The sequence below is a fragment of the Sapajus apella genome, unplaced genomic scaffold (assembly GCF_009761245.1).
Source record: "Sapajus apella isolate SASKATOON/1434 unplaced genomic scaffold, GSC_monkey_1.0 scaffold1, whole genome shotgun sequence".
NCBI classification, from domain to species: Eukaryota; Metazoa; Chordata; class Mammalia; order Primates; family Cebidae; genus Sapajus; species Sapajus apella.
In genome coordinates, this window is record NW_022436941.1 from 1,149,879 (window position 1) to 1,163,402 (window position 13,524).

The following is a 13,524-nucleotide window of genomic DNA, read 5'->3' on the forward strand; positions in this document are numbered from 1 at the left end:
AGAGAGAGAGAGAGAGAGAGAGAGAGAGAGAGAGAGAGAGAGAGAGAACCAGAGTCCACCTATACATTGTTGTGTGTGAGAGAGTGCTAGGGGGGGGGGGGGGGGGGGGGGGGGGGGGGGGGGGGGGTAGTGAGTGTGTGGGTGGATGTGTCTGTGTGTCTATGCATGTTTCAGTTTTCTTTTGAAAGGAAGAAAGGACTGTAAATCTATTCTGGATCACCTGGATGATGACTGGGTGATCATCTTGCCACACTCTTTCAGTTCCCAGGTTTGCACGGAAGTTTGTGCTCACACAGGGGCTCGTGATACTACCCCATCGCAAGGTAGACTGAAGAGAAGACAGAGTGTGAAAACTAAGTCATCAGTGGCTCACACTAACTGAGGCATTCCACACTCAAAACAGCCTGGTGGTTGATACTTTATTCATTGTAGGTGAAGGTGAACACAGAGCCATCTTCGTAGGTCCTAAGTTCATTAGCCATTTTTCCTTGACTAATCTTTTGGCATTATATTTTAGAATCTCATTAAATTGGTTAGCCTTTCAAAATAATGGAACAGAGATTAAAATGGGTTTATTATTTAAAAAGAGTAATTAGGCTGGGGGCGGTGGCTCACACCTGCCAACCCAGCACTTTGGGAGGCTGAGGCGGGCTGATCACAAGTTCAAGAGTTCGAGACCAGCCTGGCCAACGTGGTGAAACCCCATCTCTCTACTAAAAATAAAAAAATTAGCTGGATGTGGTGGTGGGCGTCTATAATCCTAGCTACTCAGGAGGCTGAGGCAGGAAAATTGCTTGAATCTGGGAGATGGAGGTTGCAGTCAGCCAAGATCATCTGCGCCACTGCACTCTAGCATGGGCGACAGAGAGAGACTCTGTCTCAAAATAAAAAGGAGTAATTGCAACAATATAATAATAACTTACAAAGCCTTTTGTGTGTCCTGGGCACAGGGCTAAATGCTATTCTTGTATTGTTGCGTTGAGTCTTCACAACTTCCTCATGAGTAAGTATTCTTACTATATCCACTTTATAGGAGAGTAGATAGAAACTAAGAGGTTCAGTCCCTACCCAAATTACACAATGGGATTTAAACCCAGGCAGTCTAACTCCAGACCCATCATTCTGAGCCACTATGCTGGCCTCCCACAGTGAAACAGAAAGCATAAAAGTATATGGCAGGATTCTAGTTTCTAAGAATCTGGTATTTTGTCTGTGGAAACAACTCAAGCATCCATCAACAGATAAATGGTGCATTCTGTCACATTTATGTCAATGTTTTGGATTTTATTGACACTGTAACTTTGTTTTTAATGTATAAATAAATCACATATATATTTACACATTTGTTTGGCCTTAATAGTTGTGTAAGAACTATAAGCATATGAGGTTTATACCTAGTTTTATATATTTGTGCATATATTAGTAATATTACAATAAAAGTGGCTTAGGTCAACACTGGCAGGCCACAGTATTATGTCATTAACACCCTGAACACATTAACACTGTTTACTTTAAATAAAATCCCTTAATAGCCTAAGAGACTGAACCTATTTTAATGGCTGGGAATGAAGAGGTCATGAGAAGGTTCAAAACAGAAGTTTAGAAATGGATCTGCAGTTGGTTATGAGGCACCAACAGCAGGGGTTGATGGTTATTTTCTCTCAGCTCCTTGAAGACCAGATTCTGTTCTCTCTTGGCCACTGTCATCGTGTTAAGAAGCCTGCTGCCACTGGAAATGCCACTGTGGAGGTCATCATTCTTTCCTCCGGCTACTTTTTTTTTTTTTTTTTTTTTTTTTGAGATGCTGTCCCGCTCTGTTGCTCAGACTGGAGTACGTTGGCGCAGTCTTGGCTCACTGAAACCTCTGCCTCCCAGGTTCAAGCAATTCTTCTGCCTTAGCCTCCCAAGGAGCTGGGAGCTGGGATTACAGGTGCCCACTACCATGCCTGGCTAATTTTTGTATTTTTAGTAGAGATGGGGTTTCACCATGTTGGCCAGGCTGGTCTCGAACTCCTGACCTCTTTATCCACCCACCTCAGCTTCCCAAAGTGCTGGGATTACAGGCGTGAGCCACCATGCCTGGTCTCCTTCAGCTGTTTTTTAAGATATTCTCTGTGGCATTCTTCATGCCCACAAAGCTGTGCCTAGATGTGCATATAATTTTATTTGTACTGTAGGGAACTCCATGTCCTTCCTGAACCTCGGAATTCCTGTCTTTCCTCAAAACCGGAAAATCAGCCATGATAATCTCTCCATATACCATCTCACCACATTTCCATGCTTCTTTCCTATGGTTACTCCTCCTCTCATTCTGTTTTTCATGCCTCTGTCCCACTCATTTATCTCAGCACATGGCATTCTGGCTAATTTCTGCAAATCGATTTTTCTTTTTTCTGTGTTCTCTTCAGATGCATTCAATATAATATTTAACTCATACATTAGGTATTTTTTTTTTTTTTTTACTGGAGGAGGGAAGTTTATGTCATTACTTTTTAAAACAACTTTATCAAGATTGAGTTTATGTACAATAATATGGCTGGGCATGGTGGTTCATGCCTGTAATCCCAGCACTTTGGGAGGCTGAGGCAGGCAGATCATCTGAAGGCAGGAGATCAAGACCAGCCTGGCCAACATGGCGAACCCCCGTCTCTACTAAAAATACAAAAATTAGCTGAGTGTGGTGATGGGCGCCTATAATCCCAGCTACTCAGGAGGTTGAGGCAGGAGAATTGCTTGAACCCACGAGGCGGAGGTTGCAGTGAGCCCAGATTGTGCCATTGCACTCTAGCTTGGGTGACAGAGCAAGACTCTGTCTCCAAAAATAATAACAAGAATAATAATGCATACCTATTTATTTTTATTTATTAATGTTTATTTATTTTGTGAAGTCCAAAATCATCACATTTATTATTCCTTTTATTTCCTGAGTTTTTTTTTTTTTTAACTTTTATTTTAGGTTCAAGGGTACATGTGAAGATTTGTTACATAGGTAAACTCATGTCATGGGGATTCGTTGTACAGATTATTTCATCACGCAGGTATTAAACCTCATACCCAATAATTATCTTTTCTATTCCTCTCCTTCCTTCCACCCTCAAGTAGACCTCAGTGTCTGTTGTTTCTTCCTTTATAAGTTCTTATCATTTAGCTCCCACTTACAAGTGAGAATATGTGGTACAGCTAGTGCTCGACTTACGACCACGATTGGTCCCGACAGACTGGTTGTAACACGATTTGGTTGTAAGTTGAGTGGGCTATATGCACACGGAGATGGTAGTGCTGCCGGAAGCTGGTCCGCACTGTTGTACGCCCAGCTGGGCAACGTTTGCGCTGCCAGACGCAGAGCAGTCGTGGCTAGCGATTGTGGTTGTAAAGTCAAATGGTTGTAAGTTGCATAGGTCGTAAGTCAATCAATACCTGTATTTAGTTTTCTGTTCCTCTGTTAGTTTGCTGAGGATAATGGCCTCCAGCTCCATTCGTGTTCCCACAAAAGACTGGTCTCATTCTTTTTTATAGTTGCATAGTATTCCATGGTATATATGTACCACATTTTCTTTATCCAGTTTGTCATTAATGGACATTTAGGTTGATTCCATGTCTTTCCTATTGTGAACAGGAGCACACTTATTTAAATTGTACAATTAGATATCTTTTGATATATACCCATGAAATCACCACTACACTCAAAATACAGAACATTTCTATCACCCCTAAAACTTTCCTTATGACCTTTTGGGAAATTTTCAACAATTCTTTCTTCAGATATTTTTTTCTACTCTCTTCCTTCTCCTCTTCTTCCGGAATTACCATCATATGTATATTGAACATTTGGATATTGTTCCCCCAGATCTGTAAGATTCCCCTCATTTTTCTTCAATTTTCCTTCTTTTTGTTGTTTGGATGTGGCATTTCTGTTGCATTATCATCATGTTCCTTGATTCTTCCTTCTGCCATCCCCAACTCAGTTAAGCTCATCTAGTGAACTTTTAAAATGTCAGATTTTGTACCTTTCAGCTCTAGAATTTCCCCCTTTCTAATTTTATATGTGTTTTAGTTTTAATTTCTCCACTGAGTTCCAAGCTGTTCACTCAATGTATACCACCTTTTCATTTAATTCTTTGAACATATTTATAATATCTATTTTAAAGATTTTGTCTGGTAAATGCAACATTTGGAGCCACTCAGAATCAGTTTCTATTGGTTGCCTTTTTCTCTGAGTATAGAGTGTACTTTAATGTTTCTTTGCATGTATAGCAATTTCTGGTTGAAGGTTGGGCCTTATAGATAATACATTATGGCAACTCTAGATTCTGTTGTATTCTTCTGAGAACTATTGAGTTTTTTTTCTAGTAGGCAACGGATTTGTTTAGTTTCCAGTCACAAACTTTGTCCCCCTGTGATACACAGCGGCCAGTATCTCTCTTTTCATGGCTTCCCGTTGCTGCTTTTCGGCCTGCCCCTTTGGGAGTTTTCCCTGTTTCTTTGTAATTTGGTAGTTAGCCAGGGATTTCAGCAGAGTCAGAAGTCACCCTCTTTGTTCCTTTCTTGCTTATAGATGTTCCCACTTCTTGATTTCCAGCTACTTGGCTGATTTTAGGCTGTCTCTGACATTTCACGGCTGCAAGATTCAATTTTCTGTCACCTGAATTGTGCATAGTTAGGAAATTTACTAAGTCTGTGTGTTTGTTTTTAAAAGGCAGCACATTCACATAGCTTTGTATTCAAGGGTAGATTTCTCTCTGGTTTCTGTCCACTTTTTCACCAGGTTCCTTAGAGTCGTTTACCACATATATGTAGTTTAGCTTTTGGCCAGAGACTTGGACAGAGTTTATTTTCAGAGTTTGTACTTCTTCTGTGGTTTTTATGCTGCCAGTACTTTTCCTGTAGACTTCTAGCTACTTTTCAGCCTTGTACTCCAATCTGTGGAACCTTTAGCTGGTAAGGTTGTGGTTTTCCATGGCTGTCTTTCATCACCCTCAGGTGAGGAAGATATAAACTTGAAATTCCTACTCCTTCCTGTGGCAGTTTCTAAGAGTAAAGTCTCCTGCTTCTATCTGCTTTTGGATTCTCTCCAGGGTCTTTAAATAATTGTTCTTAAAAAAAAAAAAATTCCCAAACCTGTTTTTATCATTGTTATCAGTAGGAACATTTCAAAACCACTTCAATCCTCTGCCATTTCTGGAAGCTATCGGCCTCTTGGGTTTTTTATTTCAGTGTCTTCATTTTTCATTTGAAGTTTTATTTAGTCACTTTCTGAATTAAACCTGCTAGTGTTTGTGATAGTCTTTTTATTTCTCAATTTCAGGTCCTTTCTGAAAAACATATCAGATCGTTTTAAAGATGCTTATTTTATGGCCTGTATCCAGTCAATGTCCTGAAGCTCTTGCATGTTCAGAAATGCCATTTGGTGTGTGTTGACTCTCTCTCATTTAACTGTTTATAAGTAATTTTTGAATTATGAACTATTGATCAGGGATGCAGTAAACATGGAAACACCAAGCATCTTGATTTAGGGCTTTAGGTCTACAGGGAGACTTTTGTTTGCTCTCATCTGGTGTCCCAGGAATATCACGGATCTCTTTCTTTCTTTTCTTTGCCATTTCCTTTCTTTCTTTGTTTTGTTTGTTTGTTTGTTTGAGATTGAGTTTCACTCTTGTTGCCCAGGCTGGAGTGCAATGGCATGATCTTGGCTCACTGCAACCTCCATCTCACCGGTTCAAGCAATTCTCCTGCCTCAGCCTCCTGAGTGGCTGGGACTGCAGACACCCGTCACCACACCTGGCTAATTTTGTATTTTTACTAAAGACAGGGTTTCTCCATGTTTGCCAGGCTGGTCTTGAACTCCTGACCTCAGGTGATACTCCCACCTCTGCCTCCCAAAATGCTGGGATTACAGGCATGAGCCACCACACCCAGCGTGGACCTCTTTCTTATGTTAATTTCTAAGGCTAAGGGTTCCTAGACCAAGCAGGTATAACTTTGTAGCCCAAATCTTCTTGAGGACAGGCTCATGATTATAGGGCTGAAGACAGCCACATCCTTAGGCCAATGAATAGACTATTTTTTGGATTCATCCCTTCACTGACGAGCGTAGTTCTTCGAAACTCCTGGTTAGCAGATGTCTCAGTTGAGATTCCTGCCTACCTTCAGCTCAAGATCTGGTTTTCTGCCTACCCCTGCTCCCTGAGGAGTTTAAAAACCTCATCTACTTGACTAATGAACCCCCAATACTGCCTATTTACTGCTATGATTTTTTTTAATTTTTCTGTTTCATTTGACTCTCTACTTTGGGAATTTTAAAACAAAAGTAAAAATAATAGTATAATAAACACTCAGCTGGGCGCGGTGGCTCACGCCTATAATCCCAGCACTTTGGGAGGCTGACGCGGGTGGATCACAAGGTCAAGAGATCGAGACCATCCTGGTCAACAAGGTGAAACCCCATCTCTACTAAAAATACAAAAATTAGCTGGGCATGGTGGCGCACGCCTGTAGTCCCAGCTACTCGGGAAGCTGAGGCAGGAGAATTGCTTGAACCCAGGAGGCGGAGGTTGTGGTGAGCTTAGATTGCGACATTGCACTCCAGCCTTGGTAACAAGAGTGAAATTCCATCTCAAAAATAAATAAATAAATAAATAAACAAACACTCATACACCTACTGCCTAACAACTTATATTAGAGTTTTCCAGAGAACCAGAACCAATAGAGGATGTGTGTATATGTGTGTGTGTATGTGCCTATGTGTATAGATAGTTAGATATATTTATTTTAAGGAATTGGCTTACATGATTGTGGAGGCTGGCAAGTCCATCGTACTGCAGGGTATGCTGGCAGGCTGAAAACTCAAGTAAGAGCATGGTAGTACATGCCTATAGTCCCAGCTACTCAGGAGCCTGAGGTGGGTGAATCCCTTGAGGACAGGAATTTGAGGTTATTGAGCTATGATCATGCCACTGCACTCCAGCTGGGAGACAAAGTGAGACTCCCATCTCAAAATAAATAAGTAAAAAAATACCTAAAGGAAGAGCTGATGTTATAGTTTGAGTGTCAAGGCTGTCTGCTGGCATAATTCCTTCCTCCTCAAGGGAGGTCAGTCTTACCTACTCAGGCCTTCAGCTGATTGGATGAGGCCTACCCACATTATGGAGAAGAATCTGCTTCACTCAAAGTCTAATTAAGTGTTATCCTCATATAGGAGATATCTTTACAGAAATATCTAGAATAATATTTGACAAATATTGGGGGACTATGGCCTAGCCACAGTGACATGTAAAATTAATCACTATACAAATTAATAATAATTCCCTGTTATCCTTCAATAAATCCTCAATAATTTTTAAGTGTCTTTTAATACCCATTTCATATTTACATTCCTCTAATTTTTTCAAAATTGTCTTTCATAGTTGTTTTTTTTTGCAAATCAAGTTCGTCAAAGACTAAGCATTCATTTAATTATTACATCTTTTAATTCTTCCTTAATTTAAAAGATGTATAAGAAATGTTCCAGAGAATATGACAAGAAAAAAAAAGATGAAAAATAAGAGAGAGATAGAAAAAAAAGAATATTAAAGGCTCAAATCAGGAAGTCAAGCTTCTGCTAATAGCAGAGCCGGGTTGGCAGGGGATGCTGAATAAGTGGATAGGAGACAGTTATCCAAAAAATTTCACCAGAGGGCTGGGTGCGGTGGCTCATGCCTGTAATCCCAGCATTTTGGGAGGCCGAGGTGGGTGGATCACAAGGTCAGGAATTTGAGACCAGCCTGGCAAATATGGTGAAACCTCATCTCTACTAAAAAATACAAAAATTAGCCACATGTCATGGCAGGCATCTGTAGTCCCAGCTACTCGGGAAGTTGAGGCAGGAGAACTGCTTGAACCCAGGAGGTAGAGGTTGCAGTGAGCAGAGATCATGCTATTGCACTCCAGCTTGGGTGACAGAGTGAGACTCTGTCTCAAAAAAAAAAAAAAAAAAAAAAATTCACCAGAGAATTTCCTAGAATGAGAGGACATACATTTCCAGATTGGAAGGGCCCACCACAAACTCAACACAGTGAATAAAAAGATCCACACTAAGACTCACTGTTAAAACATTTCAAATACTGGAGGCAAAGTAGATACTGAAAACTTCCAGAGGAAAAGAAGTCGTGCCATATAATTGATAAGAAATTAGAATGATGTCACACTTCTTCATATCAATATTCTACTCTTAGGGAACAAAAGAACAATCCCTTCATGTTTCTGAGGGAGAATAATTTCCAACTGAAATTTCCATACCCAGCCAGACTGTCACCCAAGTAAGAGGTTGGAATGAAGACATTTTCAGGCACAAGTGCCTTTTAAAAAGGGACTTTCGGTGTACCATTTGTATAAAAGCTATGGGAGGATATTTTAAAAGATGGGTAGGTGAGCGAAGAATAAATCAAGAAAGAGGATTCCATGGGATCCTGCAACAGTCAGTCCAAAACCGGAGAGAGTTATAAGGGACCCCAGGAAAATCATGGAGGGAAGCCATAGGGTGACTGCTGTGCAGAAAGCCCCGAGAACAGCCTCATGAATTGGAGAAAGAGATTGAAGGGCTTCACAACAGATATTGCAGTGAAAAGTTGAACTGATAAGCAAAGTAGTTGACTGTACTGAGAGGCTTTTTAGAGATTTACCAGAGAGTTTGGGGCTGAATTAATGATGAATAGGTTGAAAATGGAGGAAATAAAAACCAGACACTGATATAAGAAAAGAGACACAATCATTTGTATGGTCTTTATGCAACTAACTGTTAACGTGAATGTTGATCTAGTCAATGCATTGCTATTTACATTTAAAATTAAAATTACATAAAATTCAAGTTTCAATTATTCAGTCACACAATTCACATTTCCAAGTGCTCAAGAGCCACATGTGGCTAATGAGTATCATTCTGCTCAGCACAGATAGCATGTCCATCAGCGTGGAAAATTCTGTTGGACAGTACTATCCTAAATTGTTCTCAGATTCATCTCTTCTTCCCAGCACGTTGCCATTCTCTCTGAGGTAGTATAGAGTAGCGATGGAAGGTATGGACCTCGTAGTTGAAATACTTGAGCTCAAGTACGGGTGTCATCACTCACTTGCTGTGTGATTTTGGGTATATCATATAACCTCTTGGTGCTTCCGTTTCTCCATCTTTAAGATGAAGATACCAATAGCATCATCAGTATCTTCTCCTGAGGGTTGTAAAGGTAGACGGTGATCATGCATTTATCTGAAGTGCTGAGCACCATGCCTGGCCCATGGGAACCACTAAGTAAAGGTTGCCTGCTACAATTACTCCTCTTCCCCCTCCTCACCACCCACCTGGTCAGCCACTTCTGAGCTCGCATGCAGCCCTGAAGGACAGTTCCCAATTTAACCCAAAGCTTCCCAAGTCAAAGCCCACCTCTCTCTCTTTCTCTCCCCAAGGACTTCCTCGGGTGCTCCAGGAGCTTGTCATTCCAGAGGCAGAGCAGCTCAGAAGTGCTGGGATTTACACCTCTAGTAGAAACCCTCAACCAGAGGATGGAAATCAGTGGGTAAGTACCCCAGCTTCCCTGCTGGGCAATTCTGAGGTGTTTCCTCCACAATCCCTCAGAGCCCCGCGCCGGAATTGAGGCCAGTTTTCTACAGCAGTGGCCTGTTCAAAAATCTGCCCTTTGTTGGCCCTTCTTCCTTCCACGTATGACTTTCTCCTCCTTCAACTTGTGCTTCTTGGATTTTCCTCTCAACCTGCACCCAAGTAATGCTCTCGGGGTCTGTTTTTGGGGTACCCACACTAAGATCATTATCATCATTATCATCTCATCATCGTTGTCATCATCATCACTGTCAATTCGTTTTCTTATCTCTTTTTTTTTTTTTTTTGTGATAGAATCTTGTTCTTTTCCCCAGGATGGAGGGGTGCAGTGGCATGATCTCAGCTCACTACAACATCCGCCTCCTGGGTTCAATTGATTCTTGTGCCTCAGCCTCCTGAGTAGCTGGGATTACAGGCACATGCCACCCTGCCCAGCTAAGTTTTGTGGTTTTGGTAGACATTGAGGTTTCACCGTCTTGGCCAGGCTGGTCTCAAACTCCTGACCTCATGTGATCCTCCTGCCTTGGCCTCCCAAAGTGCTGGGATTACATGCATTCGTCACTGTACCTGGCCAATTTATTTTCTCCTTATCTCAAGACCAAGCTCCTGCAGGAGCCTCCTGACTGGTTTTCCCATCCTTTCCACGCTGCAGCTAGAGCTGTCTCAGTTTAATCAAAATGTCAAGTTATGACTAAACTGCTTAAAATCTCCACTGGTTCCTTCTTGCCCAAAGGCAGAGTGGAACTCTGCAATAAAGAACCTTCGAAAATTCCCCAGATTTGTGAAGTAATTTTCTTCCTTTACCAGCTTCACATGATGCTGCTCAACATTCTTTAAACCTGCTGTTCTCATTTGCACTTGTGACCAAACCTGTGCTGTCTCCTCTTACTGGAGTCATAATAATAGCAGTAATAGTAAATATTCATGGACCACTTGCCCTGTGCCTTGCAGTGTTTCTGTGCAATCCATATGGCTAAAGTTCACTGAATCCTCATGACAACCATGTGAAAAAGGTTATGCTCTTCTCCCTATATTACAGATAGGGAGACCAAGTCTTAGAGAAATAACAAATACAGTGGTGGTGTTAGAGGACTCTAGAGCTTGTGCCCTTTACTTGGCAGGAAAGTGACATCAAACACACATAGTTAACTCACTGGAAAGAAACTTTCCTTACTCAGGAGAGAGAAAAGAAAAAGTCGCAGTTAATAGTGTGGGTGATCTGCTCATCATTCCACTCCTTGCATTCGTGCTTCCAGAGCAGTGAGCGGTGAGGCAGGAGTCTGCCGTTGTCCCAGTTTTCTGGGTCTGTCGTACCAGGAGCACTTCTTGGTTAAGGGTGCTTAATTATTCATTATATTCCTAGGATGTGGCCCCCAAGCACATGCCGGTGACTTCCTCTGGTGCTCAGCTGAAGTAGCAGTGATATATGATCTGCTTCCATGTGGGTGGAAGGAACGGCCATGTTGGATTTGCCCCACGATGGTACATCTGTCTCCCTGAAGGCTTGTCAGGGGTGACTTTGGCCACGTGTGGCCCCCTGTCACACGTGACCCTGTGGTATCTAGTCCATGAGTGAGGTGGGACTCCAGGGCCCTGTTTCCTTTTCCCACTTCCCCACCTGGTAGACACCTGCTGTCTTAGTCTGTCTGGCCTGCTGTAAAAAAGTGCCACAGACTAAATAGCATATAAACAACAGAGATTGATTGTTCACACTTCTGGAAGCTGGGCTGTTCAAGATCACAGCACCAGCAGATTTGGTGTCTTGCAAGGCCCACTTTCTGGTTCATAGAAAGTGGTTCATGGCTCCTTCTGGCTTTGTCCTCACATAGTGGAAGAGACAAGGCAGATCCATCAGGCCTCTTTTAGAAGGGCACCAATTCCATTGGCCAATCACCTCCCCAAGGCCCTACCTCCCAACACTATCACATTGATGATTCCGTTTCAACAGATGAATGTTGGGGACATGCAAGCATACAAACCATAGTGTCTGCTTATCTCTTGTGACACAGCTGAAATGTTACTCCTCTGGGAAGTCTTCGCTAACTCCTCTGGGAAGAATTTTTCCTCCTACCTGTGTTCTGGCGGCATCTAGTCTGTACTCCTCTTAGTGCTCTCCTAAGTTGCGTTTTAATGATTTGTTTGTATATCACAATCTCTAGCTACATTGTGTGAACCTCTCAATAGTGTAGGTTTTTTGTTCTCTGGATTCTCTGGTGTCGGTTACAATCCCGTCTTCCATACTAGGAATTCAGAAACTACTTTCTTGTTTGGTTGTCAGGAAGGCAGATCTCCATGCCTTTTAAACGTTTATTTTATTGTATTATTATTATTATTTTTTCTGAGATGGACTGTCACTCTGTCACCCATACTGGAGTACAGTGGCGCGATCTCAGCTCACTGCAACCTCTGCCTCCCAGGTTCAGATAATTCTTGTGCCTCAGCCTCCCAAATAGCTGGTATTACAGGCATGCACCACCATGCCTGGCTAATTTTTGTATTTTTAGTAGAGATGGGGTTTTGCCATGTTAGCCAGGCTGGTCTCAAACTCCTGACCTCAAGTCAGGATCCACCTGCCTCAGCCTCCCTAAGTTCTGGGATTACAGGTGTGAGCCACTGCACCTGGTCCCATGCCTATTAGAAAAAGGAATGAGATCAATTCAGAGTGGTTATTATAAACAGTCAGTCATGTTTCTTATAGAACCTGGAGTACCAATAATATTCTGTCTCTATTCACTTTATATCTCTTTGGTTTCTCTCTTCTTTCCATGGGATCACTATTTGACCTTTGGACTTTAAGGAACTAGTTTCTGAAAAGTAATGTGGGCTGTTGAGTTTTCCTCCTTAGATCTATAAAAATGTATGTATGTTACCTATTTTCATACCCAGTTTAAGACATTGCCTCCGGCCAGCTAATCTCCCCTCTCTTGTCCCTGAACCATGAAACTTGCACCATCTCTGAAAAGTTTCCAAGTTGTCTTTCTGTTTTTGCAGCTTGTAAAAGATGTGGGTTTTGGTTGTATGATTCTTTTTAAGCTGCTTCATTTGTTTTTGGACTGAAAAGTAGCATAGCTACCCAAACTTGGACAGAAACATCAAATTCAGAATCTCTGGAAGTACAGTAATAAGAAGCTAATTACTTCATGTTTTCAATATGAATGAGACTCAAATACAGAACAGAATTACTGCTTCCCTGTTCTAACTCGCACCCTCAGCCATGCTGGCAAATCTTATTTTTCCTCTTGGGTTTAAGGGAATCTGTTGGGAATAAAAAGCATTTTCCTCTACTCCACCTGCTGGATGGAATGCATAAAAGCCTCCATGAGAGATCAAAGTATTTAGCAAATATAACTTCAGCTTCCACAGTTTCAAGTCTGAAATATATTTCAGAGTTTCAGATTTGAATCCAGGCCAGAAACATGCATGCTGATACTGATGATTTGTTTCCTTTGGCAGAAGGTCTAGGGAAGTGTTATAATTCAGCTGTAGGAAGATAGGAGAATTGCGTATATGTGGCTTCTACTTGATTGTCTGCAGATGGTGGAGAATGGAGTCTACTAGCTTCCCTCTTCTATCAGTGGCTTCTACTGCCCAACTGCTGCCTCAGATGACATAATTAAAGAAAATTATGATAAAATGTGACAAAGATTTTTATAACATCATTTCACAGTACTGTACATATAGCCTACTCCACTTACGACCAAATAGTGTTACCACCAGTCTGTCGGAACCAATTGTGGTCATAAGTCGAGCACTAGCTGTACAGTACTGTGAAATGATGTTATAAAAATCTTTAAGTCACATTTTATCATAATTTTCTTTCATTATTGTTATATATCATAATTTTCTTTGTTCATTTTATGCCATTTGTATCATCTCTACACCATTTTGTTTCTTATTTTTACATTCGTCAGGTTTAAGTAAAACACTGCATTACCAGT

General features: G+C 41.5%; 1 long non-coding RNA gene across 1 annotated transcript in view; it reads left to right on the forward strand.

Annotated features, from left to right (window-relative positions):
- The window catches only part of LOC116525813, a 373,035-nt gene that overhangs the window by 174,202 nt on the left and 185,309 nt on the right, over positions 1-13,524 (forward strand). The window contains exon 2 of the long non-coding RNA XR_004257846.1: positions 9,436-9,545. This is a non-coding gene — a long non-coding RNA (uncharacterized LOC116525813). The remainder of the gene's footprint in view (positions 1-9,435; positions 9,546-13,524) is intronic.